The sequence below is a fragment of the Cygnus olor genome, chromosome 5, assembly GCF_009769625.2.
Source record: "Cygnus olor isolate bCygOlo1 chromosome 5, bCygOlo1.pri.v2, whole genome shotgun sequence".
NCBI classification, from domain to species: Eukaryota; Metazoa; Chordata; class Aves; order Anseriformes; family Anatidae; genus Cygnus; species Cygnus olor.
The window spans coordinates 35,215,618-35,230,458 of record NC_049173.1 but is presented as its reverse complement, the minus strand read 5'-3'; the positions used below and the strand labels follow the sequence as shown (position 1 = coordinate 35,230,458).

Here is a 14,841-nt window from a genome sequence, read left to right as displayed (position 1 = left end):
TCCAGCCAGAACAAATGCATATCATACTTCACCTGTTTAGAGTTTGGGAAGTGAAATGATGAGCAGCATCTCACGTTTCACAATACATAATCATGTAATAGCAGCAGACAATGGCAGAAACGTCATTATCTGGCTACAGATGCTAACATTGCACAGACCAGGGAGTATGCTTTCTACCCTTGTCTAGAAGGCATCTTAACGTTGTCATCCTTTGTCTCCTGAATAATGTATAAAGAAGATGGGAATCCATTCTTTACTGATCCAGAGATAAAATAGTAACAAGGTCAAAGCTGAAAGACACTGTAAGATGCAAGATCTATAGGAAGGCACGGTAATTCCTAAACATACAGGCAAGCCTGTAGGTACACCAGCAAGTTTATATGTCTGAAGTAGAAGAATCAGACTTCAAAGACACCATGGCATGACAAGTATTTATAGAGCAGTATGCTGCTGTTTATCTTACTGAGCAATAAACAAGTTTTATGAAGTGTTTTCTAAAGATTCTGCCATTGTACAGTCTTCGTTTTTTTACCATTCCTCACACTATGTGGTCCTCACATCTCCAGAACCAGCCATCAATTTTCCTCCTTGCAGCAGCAGCTTTTGCTAAGCTTTTTTATTTTTTTCCTTCTTTTTTCAGCATATGCTGAGACTGCATGCAAGCTGCATTTCTATCAATTTTACAGCAACAAAATTTAGTACACATGTATTCCTTAGTATGTCATTACTTTATTACTACATTAAAGCAGGATATTAGATCTCCTAGCTATCATAATATAAAATCTTAGGTTTCTTTAGCTTGTACAGACACATCTTGTGCTGTAACACCATTGACTCATATCATTAATAAACTGGATTGCAGTGAGTCAGAATTTGGATTAAAGACTATGCTTTACATACTTTTTCCAAAACTGGATGATATAGTCAGTAGGTGGCACTCTTTTCTCCGAGTCAGAGTAGAGAGAATGTTCCATCCTCTTTCTACCTGTCATGGTTTGGACTAGTGCTCCAGCACTATGTGACCCAACATGAAGCTATTAGTTCTCCCTGAAACTAGTTATAAAATGAAAGCCCTCATCACTATAGCTAATAAGAAAATAATTACACTCTTTGTAATAGGAGTTTTACGTTCCAATAAGCTTAAAACATCTTAATTACATTGAAATGTCCATTGCATGCGGCATTTTTCTTCAAAAATAAGCAATGGCATAAACCAGTAAAAAATAGTCGCACTGTTTATCCTGCAAATATATTCAATGCTCAAGGGCAGGGCTGCCTCTTGACAGGCTAGAGGAACGGACTGACAGGAACTGCATGAAGTTCAACACAAAGCAGAGCCCTGCACTTTGGCCAGACAAACCCTTTGCCATTTCACAGGCTGGGACAGACAGGCCACTCAGCTCCACTGAATAGGAGCTGGGAGTACTCATGGGTAGTGGGGTAAAAAACAGAAAAGGGAAATGATTATTTCCCTTTACTTGGCATGTGTTAGACTGCTTCTGGAATACTGCATCCAGTTATGAGCACTCCAGCACAAGAAAGCTGTTGATAATCTTAAGCCAGCAGAGAGACAAAATGGTCAGGGGCTAAAGCAGATGTCCTGCGAGAAGAGGCTAAGGGAACTGGACCTGTCTAGTGTGGAGAGGAAAACAGGTAGGGGAGACTTAATAGCAGTTTTCCAGTACCCACAAGCCTAGATCTTTACCTAGAAGACCTAGAAGGAAAGGTAAAGTCAGGCTCTTTATTGTGTGGGGTCATAAGAAGAATCAGTGGCCGTTCCAATCAGCTAGGGAAGATAATGAAGCAATACAACAGGTTGCCACAGGAGGCTGTGGAAGTTGTGGAATTTCCTTTCTTTGAACTTTCCAATACCTGACTGGACATAAAAAACAAAAACAAACAAGCAAACAAACAAAAAACACAAACAAAATCCCTAAGCAACATGGCCCGAATTCAGTGTTGAACTCAAATAATTCTATAATTCAAGAAACAAATCCCTTTATCTTACAGAAAAGAAACTTTAATTAAACTATAATAGTGGGTTTATTTATTTATTTATGATTTTTTTTTTTTTTTTTTTTTTAAGTCTTATAGGAAATACAAGCGATTGATTGTGAGGTTGGTAGGGTTTTAATTTCCAGGTTGAGAATTTAGAAGACCATCAACATAAATACAAAAAAAAAAATCCCTCACTCCCAGCACTTTTCATCTGCATTATTTTAAGAGAACATGTTTATAAAATGTTTTTGTCTTTCTTTTTATACAAGATGAATTTATCCCTATTACTAAGAAATTTGAATTTCCCCCATATTAATGTCTTTTCCCCATCCTTGTCAGAATTAAAATGAACTATCCAAGATGCTACATTTGAAATATTATTCTAGGATACAACTTCTCTTGAAAAACTTACTGCAATAATATAGAATGTTTAAAAATAAAGGTTTTCCATTTTTTAAGTGTTTGCAAAAAAAATGAATATTTATTTTACTCTTCATATCTGAATTTAAAAGCTGAAAGTTTAAAAGTTGAGGAAGAATCAGCTTCTTTGATTTGCTTAGAGAAAAATGTGTGTTTATAGAGCGCGTGTAAATATACACATATATAAACACAAGGTGTCATGAACTGACTCTCTGAGAGCCAGGATGAGACCTTCTTACATGAGGGAAAAGGAGGGACATGGTGGTTTAGGGAAGAAACCACATGTAATAAAGTTATTCACATTGCTTGAACACTACTGAAAGAAGCCCAGCCACCATAGTGAAAAAAGATAGCGTAAGAATTTATGAAATACAGAATTATATGGCATGCTGAACCAAAAACTGAGAGTTTCTTCCTAATTTTGTTAGGTTGTAGCCTTAAACATATTTTGCAGCCTTTCTGCGCTTACTATCACTTTTCCCACAAACCTCCGTTTTTTTCTTTTAAAAACAATAGTCTGTGGAACATCATTCCCTGTTTATAACTGAGGAAAAAAAACATTCGGAGAAGCTGTGTGTGTGCTTGAGGGTCAGGATCAAGGGCCAGGCATGGCTGTGATGCAGCTGCAACGTAGCCACATGCAAGAGCCCCAGCTTAAAGCAGCTCCCAAGTAAATATGGCAGAAGCCCACACAGAGGCTTATTTTTGTAGGTAACTTCCACTAAATCTTTCTCTATCTCCCCCTCCACCCCCCCCCCCCCAAAGGCAACTATCTGTGCTATCTTTAAGTTGGCTTTGAGCCCAGGCAGGCAGACCCCCCAGAAGCACTCAGGGCCCTCGGAGATGTGCTTAGGGCTCCAACAACAACAAACCAACAAGAAAAACAAATATCGAGAACATTTACTGCAGAGTAATATTCACAGCTTCATTGAATTCAGTGTAGCAACAGAAAAAGGCTGGAATTAGGAACAATGAGGCAGAACATTCTTCTGTCTTTATATAACTTTCATGATACATCTCAGCAATTATTTTTATGGATGACAATCTAGGCTGTTCCTTTAATAGGAAATAGTCTGAGTAGACCTATTTATTATTGAAGCATAGATTAGCTATTGAAATTGATAGTTAGTCTATTTAATACCCTAATCTGCTTTGGTTCAACTTATATTTCATTTTCACATACATTACGTTCCTCACAGGAACACCAGGATGAAGGCAATGCTCTCTTGTTCTCCTTTGGATGGAGAACACAACCAACATTCAGCTCTAAGATTTATTTATTTTTTAATCTTGAATAAAAAGGATTCCTATTTGTGCAGGAAGTCACAGGCCCTATACCGCCTGAATAGTTCCTACACTATCCAGCTCATTAATAGGAACTGTCAGAAAAAAAAGGATTTAAGATTTCCTCACATCCCACTGTTTGTCCCAGCTACTGACTAGGAATAAAACAGCAATCCTGAAGGTTGATGTTAAGAATATTTTTGCACACATTCCTTCGCAGTGGCACTAAGTAGAGAAACCAGAAATACAACTGAGTTACAGGAGTCCTTTGTATTTCTGTTCTTTCAAACACATCATCTTACATATATTTTTTTTTCAAATTAGAGAGCTCACAATGCATTTTGAAATTTAAATGCATTTTGTAAAAAAGCATTTCTGTTGTCAAGCATCATTAAAAATAGTATCCATTCCTGAATAAGTCTATTCAATCTATCCTTTGCATACAAAGAATCTCTATCAAATAATGAAGAAACTAGAGATGATAATTTGCTAATATCTTTACAAAAATATAACAATTCTGTGCCCCCAGAAGTAAGTAGATTATTTGCCCTACAGACATCAAGAAGCAACTCACAATTAACGTCACATGGTATAAAAGTATCTGCAGGATTTGGAGCCATGTTCAGTATTTCTGTTATGTATACTTTTAAGGTACAATTCATAAACACTTGTTTATGAATATGTGGGTAAATATATGTACAAATACAGCAGCACATCCTTAAGTCATCTCTTATGGAGGACATCAACAGGGAACTTCTGAACTTCAGTAGCCAAGAAGTACCAACCTCAAAGCCCTTTTCAAATCATTTGACACTGACAATTATTCCAGGAGCTTTCAACCCAAACAGCCTGTAGTGTCACTGTAGTGACAATGACTCAGTGCCATTGCAATTAAACTGAAACACATGCAGTATAAATCCAGCAGCAAGGGGGAAATCAGAAAGTAAGCTTTCCCTATCATCAGGCTCCATATTTAGCATATGGTGCCCTGTTCAATGGGGACTCCACTCCTATTCCATCCCATAAATAAATTATATAAAGGGAAGGGGATATAAATCCATCACAATGGGAGACACCAACATGTATAAGTAAGAGTTATATGACAAGACACATACCAAATATTAAAGGTAATGTGAAACCACATGATTATGGTTGATGATCTTAGCTGTCTCTCCACTCATTAATCCCTCTTTATTGAGGCTCCATGCTTGCCCGTGCTGGCAGTTGACAATGGTACAAACAAGGCTGCAGAGGTTTTAATATCATCACAGTTATACTGCAAGGTAGTTGGTGAAGTGCTGTGCAGTTTTTATTCTTCTAGGATTCACAAGCAAGTTACATCATACTGTTTTTCATGCCTGCACACTGGATGTATTTTGGCAGTTCTCCAAGCTGTGTTCCAATGCAAATTTGTGCCCTACTGTGCTCTTAAATCTGTTATATAGTAGATAGCGTGTTTGATAATACAGAAAGTTAGTTCAGTTCCTCTCTGTATATTGGTCAGTACAAAACTCATTATGGATTTTCCTCTCTTTTACTTCCTTTTCTCTCCCCTCGTCCCCCTTCTTATTTTTTAGTAGAATCTCATATTTTTTTCTTTCCCTTGTCAATGGGAAATTAAAAAAGACTCATGTCCAAAGCTCAACTAGAGCTATTTTTCAATATCTACAGACAGCAAAAGCTGCAATTTCAAGGCACTAGCCCTACCTAGGATGTGGTATTCCAAGGCAGGAATGCTTCCTAACTATGGATGTGGCTATATTACTTCTTATTAGTCACTAATGATTTGAACTACCAGAAATACACTAACATTGGTCTATTCTCCCACGTGCCTGGTGACAGGACGAGGGGGAATGGGCTAAAGTTGCGCCAGGGGAGGTTTAGGTTGGATATTAGGAAGAACTTCTTTACTGAAAGGGTTGTTAGGCATTGGAATGGGCTGCCCAGGGAAGTGGTTGAGTCGCCATCCCTGGAGGTCTTTAAAAGGCGTTTAGATGTAGAGCTTAGTGATATGGTTTAGTGGAGGACTTGTTAGTGTTAGGTCAGAGGTTGGACTAGGTGATCTTGGAGGTCTCTTCCAACCTAGATGGTTCTGTGGTTCTGTGAAAGTGTCAACAAACACATGCTTTCATGGCTGTCACAAGACTGCTAGCCTGAAAAAAAGGGGAAGCAGCAATTCCAGCAGGCAGCAATGACATCTTTTATCAATGCATCTCAGGCACTTTGTATTTACTAAGCATTTTGTATGTACTCTCAAAACCGTTCCTTGCCCAGAAACTTAGTAGTACCTTTCCTCCCTTGCAAATGCATGCTCCTCCCTTCTCTCCTGTACTCTTGCAGGGCATTCTCTAGCTCCTTGAAGCCACAGTGGACCAAGAAAGCAAAGGCAACTGCAAGAAGCTAATGTAACTGAGACCTGTGGTAGAACAGACACAGGTATACACATGATCTGTGAAGGTAAAAATTGGAAAAGGTAACAAAATACCAAGCAAAAACACTTGCTCTAGCTTTATGTATCTGCTGGATTTACCATAGCCTCTGCTTATAGGTATTGTAAGTTAGTTTCTTTGCTCTTTCTTCGTATGTGTCAGAGAGGCCTCCAATACCACGAAAAGTAATGGTAGTACTCTGACAGTAGGTTTCTCTGGTTTTAGATTAGAGAAAGATTAGCTTTTGAAAAACACAGAGTGGCTGAGCGGTAGAAGATATTCTTCCCACCCAGGTTCAAAGCAACACGAAAGACAAGAAAGAACCACACGAAGACCTCCTAACATTGTCACGATGCACTACAAAAAGATGACTTTGTAATTGCACGGTGGAACTTTGTTGCACAAGAGGCACACAGAAAAATTAACAACCACATACAAAATTAGATGGAGTTAAACAGGAACATATTTTTGGAGAGCATTTGTGAAAATTGCAACTCTCGCATAATGCGTGAACTTCAGTCTTAGACAGTCATCAGCTGTGATACGAATGTCATTAGCGGACACTCAGCCACTATTTCTTCAGTTTCCCGTGTTCATTTCTCTGACACCCAAACAAAATTATGTCATGCCATTTCATCTTCCAAAAAGTAGCAGTGGGAGCCATGAGAAAAGACAAGTCGTCATTCTATTTAAAATTAACACACTTTCCAGTGTTTGCAAAGCCACTACCCAGTACAGTCACACAGATGACTATCTTGTTAGTACCGTCTCGCATGTTAAACCACAGAAACATGCACAAAGAACTATGAAAGAAAGGTATCCAAACAAGATCTCATTTCCTCAGCAGATATACAAGTGATCCCCCCAAATGCCCTTAGACGCTGTCATTTAGATAGCCTCATGCATTGCTTAGAAATCAGATAGCACCTTGACTGCTGCCAACCAGCCACGCTGAGTAAAACACAGCACGCAGTTATAATCTGAAGCAGGTATTGCTTAGCTGACTCAGACCTGCCAGTTACCCGTTGTCAATCAGCCTCTGAAAGACAGACCCCATTGTTATCCTGCAGTTGCTGAGCTGAGAGTCAAACAGTTGTCATCCAAGTGTCACATGTCCAATGAAATACTTTACTACCCGTAATAATAGAGGGCAAGCACAGCTTTGTAGAATACAGTCACTGACACCACTGATTCCTTCCAGGCCAGTTGTGCTCACTGATCACTCTTATTTTCCTTAGAGGAAACAGGTGAAAGTCTTTGCAAAATCTCATTTCCAGGCCAGTGGAATACAACAGCTGATTTGCTGATACCCAAGTTGTTAATAATTGAGTGATAACAACCAAGTGCATTCCAAAAGGTAATGTCCATATGCTGAATGGATGAGAAGCATTCTGCTAATATCCAGCAGCTCTGAAGCAAGCCTTGTGCAGAACTCCAAAAGCGTGCTTTTGGTTATCATGAGGCTTCACAAGTCTTCACAGACTTCTTTGACAAACTACTACTTGTTTTTCAGAAATAGCACTGCATAACATGATACTAGTGCAAGAAAAGTTTTTTTTCTGAAGTTTTTCCCTCCTTGTTCACACCTGTCCTATTCTCCTTTTGTCAGCTTCCTTCCCTCGACTTAGAATGGCTTGGATTGGAAGGGACCTTAAAGATCACCTAACTCCAACCCTACTGCCAGGGACAGGGACACCTCCCACTGGACCAGGTCACTTACAACTGTAGTTGTAAGTAACAACTTACAAAAGCCACAGAAACACTACGTCAAACTGAGAAGCATCTCTATGCTCCGATTAGCAGGTCCAGTTACTGGCTGAAGATACGTGAATTAAAAGTGACAGCACGAGGTTTTATGCCTTATATATTGAGTAATCTCATGCCAGCCCCCTTTTCATGTTTTTGTGCTTTGAGATACATCCACACACGAGGCTACATGGACCTGACAATCAGCAGTGCAACTTGGAAAGCTGTTCTACCACAAACTGGTTTATAGGAGACTGAAAACAGCACAGCTAACTGAGAAATGAGTCATGGGATGCAATAGAAGAATATAGAATACTTGCAGGGGGTCTAACCTCTGAACGTGAAATGCAGTGACTAGCTCCTTCTGCCTAGCTTCTGTTCTTATGAGTTACCAAGAAAAAAATAATGGACAGATGCATCTGAAATCCCTACGCTATATGGAACGGTATAATTTAATCCAGTGCTGAACCAACGTATTTGAGGCAACATCACAAAAGCAAAGATTTATAGTGATGGAGGTAATGCAGTTAAAAAAACAAACACACATGCAATTACTTTGAAGAATCCTATTTCAAAACAAATCCCATCGCATGCACAAGCCTTCTCTCCAGAGTCCTTAGCACTCAGCAGTTGTGGTTCAAACAGCTGTTCCCCTTTTTAAAAAAAATGACTTAATTTTTATTCTTTTTTCTCCTCAACAGCATTAAGAATAGTTTTCTCAATTTTTGAGGTTAAGACTCAGCAATTTCAGTCCTGCACCGTTAGAGTACTGTGCTCCACCCTCCTTCAAAAATTTAAGTGCTCTTGCAGGAGAGTCTGCAAGTAAGAATTTTTCTGATTATGTAAAGCTCTAAATTCCTAAATGTACTTTGGATTTTTAAAAGTCCTGGAAGGTCCAAACGCAACAGCCTGAGAACAAAAATTCAACAATGAAGCAAAGTTACTTGGGTCATTTTAGGGAATTTCATCCATCTCTGCCTATGGTATAGTTTAAGCTTTACTACTTCTGAAGGTAACTGTAAAAATTACTTTCAAAACTAAACTGAGAAGTCATTTGCAAACTTACAAAACTAAATAACACTACTAAAATGTGCTGAAAGACCTCTTCGGGGTGACCCTGTCCATAGCTGCTGCCCAGGTTTACAACTCCGGAGGAAGTCATAAGACCCTGTCATCACCTCCAAGCCCAGCAGCGCACACCAATAAAAGCCATACATGTGGGTCTGGGGTATGAGGATTGACTACCACTGCCCCCCTGTTCTTTCAAGGCCAAAGGAATGAACTGAGCCCCCTGGAATCCTGCAGGAGGGCAGTGGCCCTTCACACACAGTATGGAAAAACTTTTCCTAAAAATAACTAAAACAGGTTGATTGGTTTTCCCAGCCCCAAAATACACAGCATTCTTCAACATGATTTCAGAATAACTTAATTAACGCTAGAATTTTATTGGTAATGGACAACACTACCAATCTGTATTCCAACCACTATCTTTTAATCTAATACAGCCCTGATTTATATGACAATCAGTTATGATACAGAATAATAGTCTAGCTTCTTTGTTGCTTTTCAAGTATATTTGCTCTACATACCAAAACAGTTTTTTCCCCAAACACACAGGTTGAAATGCACAAGATGGGACATTTCAATTCTATTTGATCAAGGATCAGCATACCAAGTAGTCTTATATAGAATCAAGACTATGTGGAATTTCACACATCCCCAAAAACATCCCTCATATGAACATTTTATTACTTTATTGCAATTTTAGACCCATTTCTCTCTGTGCTTCTGTTAGCTATTAGCATTAGCTCTTCTGCTATTAGGATACGTAAGTAAGAAAACAGGGCAGTTGTACAACGATTCTGATTTTTAAGTATGAAGAACAGAAATTCTCATGTAATACTCTATTTATATTGGGATTTCCTTGTGCAGCACATTATTACCTACCCACTGCTGCCTTCTGCTCTGGTGCAGCAATTCATAGCATTTTCAACAAGTGATGGCCATATGTATTCAGTCTGCATTTTAGACAGAAACACTTGTCCTGACCATTTGCTGCCAGCACTTCTAAACTGAAGAAGCACAACTTAGCATTACTGAGATTCTGCAAAGACCATTTTGTGTTCTGCACAAATCATTTGAGCCTGTGTGACCACATTTCTTCCCTATCCCCGTTTTCAGAATGGTCTCATATCTTGGATATTTACATAATGCAGCTTCATTTATGATGATCTCAGTTCTTTCTAGGTTACAAGTTTTAATATCCACTTCACCAAATGTTCCCAATTTCCGTTCACATAAGCAACAAGAAAAAAAATAAGGTTAAAAATTGGTTAAATTTAACAATTTTGTTTCTAACCTCTCAGTACTTTTTTTAGTCTAAGTGGAGAGATACTTTAAAGGTTATCTCTATTCCTCATTTAAAAATCTTTCAACCTTTAAACTTCCCAATGGTGTCCACAACAGAAGAGTAGTGATGCTTTATATTAAATTTTGAAATAAATTAAAATATATATATATATATATATATATATATATATATATATTTGTTCTCATACAGAAACACATGACTGAGTCTTAGAGTGGGAAATATCCCCCACAAAAAACATACTTATATTAGTACCTTACTGGTAGCAGATTTCTGAAGAAATATTAGTACAACCATTTATTGTATAACTGACACATCATTAAATAGAAACAGCAAACACAGCAATAGAAAAAGAAGCGTTCTACACAGAGGCTTACGTTTATCTAGCAGTGTGGTTCTAAAACAGAAATTCCTAATTTCCTAAACTGTTCTGCCGTAAAAATTAAAGATGAAATCCTGATACAATTCTGCATAATGACAAGATAGTTTTAGTCTACAATACTCTCAAGTCATTTATAAACATTAAGTAGCTAAACCAAACTATAACTTCACTATATTTAATAATGTGCAAGTTATTAGAACGTCACATGGCACTTGGATTGAATTTAAAAAAAGACATCAACATATTAAAGACAACAAGAAAATTACTCTCTGCAGCAAGCACCTCAGTATTTTCTTTCTTATTCTCTTAAGGTTGAAAAAAGACACATACAGAAAAGGAAGCAAAACTATGAGTAAAGCTTTGAGATAATCACAAAGTAATCACCTTATTAGATAAAAACAATAGCATATTGTGCTCAGTTTTCATAAATTTTTACAAAATACCAAACAGTTAAAGATCAGGCCCAACGACTTCTATGTAAAAGCCTTGCAACCCTAGGTTTTCCTTACAAAAGTCAAATATAAAGGTGTTATTGACATATATTTTACTTTACTAACAAATTATTTACCTTAAAATGAACGTGATTCTTCAAGATGTTCTACAGATGGTCTCCTGTGTGAACATAAATCAAACCCAGCAGTTTAGACTAGCAAAGTCTGTTTATATAGCAAATCTTCCTTACAATCACAAAAATTGTAAGTGACAGAGCAAATCCAGATCCTACCTATGCCCTTTGGCCTGTCAGAATCCAGCTGAAATATCTGAAACAAAAAGAAGGATGAGTTGTGGCATTTCCAGACATAAAACATCAGAAAAAAAATAGCAGGTACTGTTAACATCAGCAATTGCTTATCTGCATGTTTCCCTGAACAGATGAAGCCCCCTTAGTGATTAGCTAGCAATTAGCATCAGAAGGCACTAGTCTCATTTGACAGACAAATGGCCACCTGCAAAACTTTCCCACAGATATTTCTGCCTTGAGCTAATGCTCAATCTATCAGGGACCCATTGTAGGGGTTGTTTCCTACTGTAAAATGGGACCTACAAGAATAAAAACTTCAAAACTGCAAAACCAGAAACATTTCAGAAGTGGACAGCATAACTTGAGGTGGATGATAACTTGTTTTCCTCCAGCTGTCTACCCTTTCCAACATTTTTGGTCAACAAGGAGCTGAGCTGCTCGCAAATCACCTTTAAACTGCACCCTACAGCATGGTATGTCACTGATATAAAGTCAGCTAAAGAGCCCAGTTCAACCTCAGCAGCCGTCTTGATCTAAAATTTCTCAGTTCATATATTAGATTGCCTCCACTGACTCAAATAGTCACTGCAAATTGCTGAAATGGCCTAAGGTGTTACTGTCTTCTGCTCAAGTTATTACATCCACAGCTTAGCTGGAAGAATGAATCATCTGAGATCTCCTAATACATTTCATGCAAAAATACGTGGGTTAGCTCCAATTACACTCAGCAGCACTTCGGGCTGTTAGCTGACATTGCACCAAATGATCAAGGAGCATTCTTATTGTCTTTGCTGCTGGGTCACTGATGAGGGGCAAGAAACTTAACTGAAGGCTTATACTGAAGCTAACTTAACTGAAGGTTAATAAATAAACAGATTAGAAAACCAGAAACATCAAGCCTACCACAGATATTTTTAGAATAATCCTTTCTTATTGCAGCCTGAAATACTGTCTTAGAATTTGCAGGGAAAGTGAAGTACTTTTATTACCCTAGAACACAGATATCACCCACCAAGTTCTCTTCCATAAAGGCTATTTGATAAATCGAGAAGGCACTTCTTCCCTCAAGATATTTTCAGCAGCATTTCATCAATTTCTTTGAAAAATATTCTGTAATTTCTCTCTAACTTTCTCTACCCTTAGAAAAATGCTTCCCCACAGCAGATGACATCTTGACGTTTTATACCAAAAAGAAAGATTTAAATTTTGTCAGATTTGAGTAATCTAATCAATCACTCCTGTCCACAGAATCCATGAAATATGTTTCTTGAGCAGCCCTTGCTCTCCCTCCTGAGAGGTCTTTCCAGGCCTGTCTACTGTGTTGAACTGTCAGATGCTCTAACAGGTAGAGATGCCTGCGTGTTTTGGAGTCTGCTATTGTTACACTCAACTCATACTTCTAAACATCTCATCACAGTCTTGACTCACCATGTGCACAGCTGGCAAGCCTAGCCTTAGCACCACTGCAAGTGTCAGTGAAGCTGTAATAATTTTTGTCAAAGTAATTATAATTAAACCACTAAAGGTTATTAGAAGAAAAACAAACAACAAACACACACACACACACAAAAAAAAACAGTAATAGTGCCAACAACTAAGCAACTCTCCTCTAAAAAAAGTCAGAGAATGTGAAGTTATTCTAATAGTTATTCTATCATATTAAAGGTGGTGAGAAGAAACCAAGGACCCCACAGACTGCCTAAACACACAAGCTAAGGAAGCCTGTGTCGTTCAGAGCTTGTGCATATCCCAGAGGATTTTTATGGCCAAAACACAGCTGCACTTCAATTACGTAAGCAACATCTGTATTATTCATCTATGTGGATTTAAAAAGACCATTTATTTTAGCCATATTAATTAACTCAAACAAAGAAAGGGCACACATCTGCCAAGACTAAGTTATCTATGAACAAGGAAATGTGTAAAAGGTGAATTATTTTTACATAATCTTATCAGTATGATCCATGAGCCCAGTAAATATTGGGAAATTAACAGAACTACTTTGTACTTTAAAAGCAATTAAGTGTCACAGTTTATGTAGAATATACAAGGTTTATTGTTTCCACATTAAGGGCAGGTAAACGGACAAAAAGATTATTTACAATCAGCTAAACAGTCAATTAGTCTTAAAGAAAAAGGCCTCTACAGCTTGATTTTTGAGTTCTGTTTTAACATAGATGGCCACAACCATCTTCCAGCACAATCACAGCCCTGCTTGCACCTCTGCCCTGTCTCTGATCAAACGCAGAACAAAGACACCCCGGTTGATTTACCCGTGTTTATACGTGGTGACAACCCCTAATATCTGCTACCTAATAGCTATTCCACAACAGCCTGCCCGCACCGACAGTTTTATTTGACACTGAAGGTGCCTTTGTGTGGTTTAGCTTAGTCTGAGGTGGATTAGGCTAAACCACAAAAAGGCATTCCTAGCGTAGAACATGTATCCACAAGGCAAGCCAGTGCACAGGGGCTACTGCACTGTAAATTCATACCCAAGCTTATTTCACAATAGGTTCACTTCTACGTAAGCAGTAGTCAATGAGAGAAACAATAGTGAGGGAAAGAGGATTATAAGGGTGAAAACTAAATTGCAGAGGACTGCTGCATCCACCTTTCACAATAACCTTGTTTGCAGAGGATACAAAGCCACCACATGCTAGGCAAGACATAGTGGGCTCCCATAGAGATTTTGACTGCTCCTCAGATATCTTATATAAATACAAAAGACATGAAAATAGTATTGTCATTATATAATACAAGGAAATAAAATTATGCATAGCTTTTCCTTAGTTTTCTTTCAATTATTACTAGTCATTGAGATACACTACTTCTAAATTGTCAGGGACTTCTCCATTAATGCACTCTTTTCCTGTTTGTTCATTCATGGCACGTAACATTACAGAAATAATTATTTCAGAAGCTAATGCTCTTCTCTTATATAAGGATGAGGCAAGTCAGTATTCATCTGTTTTAATACCGGCCATCTACATACAAGATATGCCCATTTGAAACTATGGAAACAACTTCAGCCCTGAAAACTTACTTTCAGTGTCAGTGCAAATAAAATGTTGATCTTTCATTAGATCAACTGATTAAATATGGGGAAAAAATATGGAGGTGTAAGTCTTCTCATTAAAGTACCTCTTTTTTTCTAGACCATCCCAGTACCAAATATGTTATTTAAACTAATATGAAACAGTGTTTTGTATGTTATGATGGCACAAACATAAATCATTTGTTTAAGGCATATTAAATGCCATGGGTAAAGCTACAGCAGAAGGGTTTTGTCTTTACGTGACAGGCGGAGTACAAAGTCATTGGGATCATTAGTCTGGAAGTTCTCCAGACTTTTAAGTGGTCCGTTTACACTTCACTGTAATTTCCAGAGACTCGGTGGCCACTTCATTGGCCTGTTTGCTTCCTCCCCACGGCAAGCCACCACAGCATATGGCTGTAAGCCTGTGGAAAA

At 38.1% G+C, this 14,841-nt stretch overlaps 1 protein-coding gene across 2 annotated transcripts in view; it reads right to left on the bottom strand.

Annotated features, from left to right (window-relative positions):
* Positions 1 to 11,390, bottom strand: part of MIDEAS (mitotic deacetylase associated SANT domain protein) — a 67,274-nt gene extending 55,884 nt beyond the window's left edge. For both annotated transcript variants that reach the window (XM_040557373.1, XM_040557372.1), the window contains exons 1-2: positions 11,352 to 11,390; positions 11,196 to 11,239 (exon numbers count right to left, since the gene is read on the bottom strand). The gene's annotated coding sequence lies outside the window, so the exon portion shown is untranslated. The remainder of the gene's footprint in view (positions 1 to 11,195; positions 11,240 to 11,351) is intronic.
* Positions 11,391 to 14,841: the final 3,451 nt, after the last annotated feature.